General features: G+C 81.7%; 1 non-coding gene across 1 annotated transcript; it reads left to right on the forward strand.

The window, feature by feature from the left end:
- The first annotated feature begins 2,234 nt into the window (after nucleotides 1–2,234).
- LOC143173643 (5.8S ribosomal RNA) lies at nucleotides 2,235–2,387 on the forward strand. Its single transcript, XR_012997656.1, has one exon. It is a non-coding gene; the product is annotated as a 5.8S ribosomal RNA (ribosomal RNA).
- The last annotated feature ends 113 nt before the right edge of the window (nucleotides 2,388–2,500 follow it).

A 2,500-nucleotide genomic window follows, 5' to 3' on the forward strand; every position in this document is an offset into this window, starting at 1 on the left:
GAGGGAGGGGTCCCGGCACGGCCCCTCCCGGAGGCGCTCTCGTCTCGCTCGCCGGCCCACGGCCCGCTGCCGCCGCCGCCGCCTGCGCCGCTTCTCTCCGACGCGCGCGCGCGCGTTGCCCGGTCGGCGGGGACCGCCGCGTCCCCGCCGCTCCCCCCGCCTCTCGCCTCCGCTGGCCCCCGCCGCCGGCCGGCGTCCGCGTGCCGGTCAGAGCGCGGGCGGCGGCGCGCGGGAAGGGGGGGGCTGCCGGCGCGGGGTGTGACGAGCCCCGCCGGCCGAGCCCGCTCGAGCCGGAGGAGGAAGCGGCGACCGGCGGCGACGCCGACGCCGCGGGGCCGGCAGGTGCGAGCGGCGAGAGAGAGAGGGCCTTCGGGGTCGGGGGGGGCGGCTCCCCCGGCCCTCCCCGCACCGGGGCGGGCTGCTGCGGAGCAGCCCGCCCTGCCGTCCGGCCGGCCGCGCAGGGCGAGGCCTCCGGGCGTTCCGGGCTGGCGCGCGGCGCCGTGCGGCGCGGCGGCACCCCCGCCTCGCCTCCCCTCCCCTGCGGGGGAGCCGGAGGCGCGGACGGGCGCCGCCGCCGCCGCCTTCGGCGGGCGAGGCCCCCGCCGGGTCGCGCCCCGCGCCAGCGGGCGGCCCGAGCCACGGCTCTCCTCCCGGGCGCAGCGCCGGGCTACTGAGGGAAACCCCGGGCCCCGGGAAGGAGGCCGAGGTGATGGCGGCGGATGTCGGGCGCGCCCCCGCGGGCGGACGCTCCCCCGAGGGCGGCAGCGGGGGAGGCACCCCCGCGGGGCCTGCAGGTCGTTTCCCTCGCCCCAGGGCCAGGTACCTAGCGTCCGCGCTTCCGCGGCCCTCCCTCGGCGAGCCCGGGGGCCGAAGGCCGCGGAGCCGGGCGGAGGTTTAAAGACGCGGGCGGCTCGGCGCGGCCCGCGGGTTCGGCCGGGCGGTGGCGCCTCGAGGGGCGGGAGTTGCTCCCCGAAGCCCCCCGTGCGGACGCCGCCGCCCGCGCTCGTCCCGCGGGCGGCCGTGCCGTGCCGGGGAGGGGGTCCCGCTGCCCCCCCCTCTCCGCGGTCCGGTCTCGGCGGAGAGACCGCGGCGGGGTAGCCGGCCGTGGCCGGCCTGCCTGCCTCGCAACGGGCGACCCCGGCGGGAGCGCGGGCTCTCCGCCGGGGCGGCGAGTCCCCGCGGCGGGGGCTCGCCGGGCGGCCGCCGGGCCGCCGCGCCTCCGTCGCGGCGCCGCGGCGCGCTGCGCTCTGCTCCTTCCCAGCCCCGGCGAGCTGCTCGGCGGTGTCCCGCCGCTAGCCGCCGGCGAGGGCGGCACCCCCCGTCCGAGCGGCGGCGTCGCCGCTCGGCGTGTCGGTCGGCCGGAGGGCGCCCGCCGCCGGCCGCGCGGCTGTCCCGGCCCGGGCCCCGCCCGTCGCTTCCCCGCCGCCCTTCCCGGCCGTGCCGGGCGGTCGGTCGGGCGGTCGGGGGCGTCCCACTCCCGGTCTCCGCGTGGAAACGGGGAGAGCGGGCGCCGCCCCCGGCTTAGCGCCGTCCGCCTTCCGCCCGGCGCGTGCCCGCGGAAGGGGCCGAGGCGAGAGGCGGCGGCGGCGGCGCCGGGAGGGCGGCCGCCGCGGCGCGGCGGCGGGCGCCGTCCGGCGGTTCCGCGGGCGGTGCGTCGCCGTCTCGGGCTCCGGCGGTTGCCGCCTCCGGCGCGGCGGCGTAGCTGCGGAGGTGCCGTCGGGGCGAGCCGTGGGTTGGGGCTAGGCGGCTGTCGTAGCGCGGCGTGGTTGTCGCGGAGGCGCGCGCGGGGCCGGCGGGGCGCCCCGCTGCCGCCCGTCGCCGTCGTCGTCGGCGGCAGCAGCCTCCGTGTCCCGAGCGAGGCGGGCAGGCGGGGCGCGGCCGTGCGCGCCGCCGCCTCCTCCGTGCGGAGCCCGGGCCGAGCCCGGGCGCCTGGGCCGGCTCCGAAGCGAGGGCAAGGTGCGTTTCCCAGGTCGGTCGGGAGCGCGGGCTCCCCGCCCTTGCCGTTCGGGGTTTTCCGTTCCGTTCCCCCTTCCTCTCCCCCCCTCCTCCTCAGTGTGCTCGTACGGTCAGGCGAGGCGAGGCCTCTCCGCCGCGTCGCGCCGCGTCGCGCCCCCTCCGCGCGGGCGGAGGGGGGCGGTGGGGCGGTCGGGCGGTGGGCCGTCCTCAGAGAGGGGCCGCTCTCGGGGAGCGGTCCCGGTCCCCCCGCGCGCGCGGGGCGGTGCCGAAAAGCAGACAACTCTTAGCGGTGGATCACTCGGCTCGTGCGTCGATGAAGAACGCAGCTAGCTGCGAGAATTAATGTGAATTGCAGGACACATTGATCATCGACACTTCGAACGCACTTGCGGCCCCGGGTTCCTCCCGGGGCTACGCCTGTCTGAGCGTCGCTTGACGATCAATCGCCGCCTGGGCCGCCGCCCCTGGGCGGGCGGCGGGCGCAGCGGCGCGGCTGGGGCGGCTCGCAGGCCCGCGCGCGGCGGCCCCCGGGCCCGGGGAGCGG

The sequence above is a fragment of the Aptenodytes patagonicus genome, unplaced genomic scaffold, assembly GCF_965638725.1.
Source record: "Aptenodytes patagonicus unplaced genomic scaffold, bAptPat1.pri.cur scaffold_172, whole genome shotgun sequence".
In the NCBI taxonomy this organism is placed as follows: domain Eukaryota; kingdom Metazoa; phylum Chordata; class Aves; order Sphenisciformes; family Spheniscidae; genus Aptenodytes; species Aptenodytes patagonicus.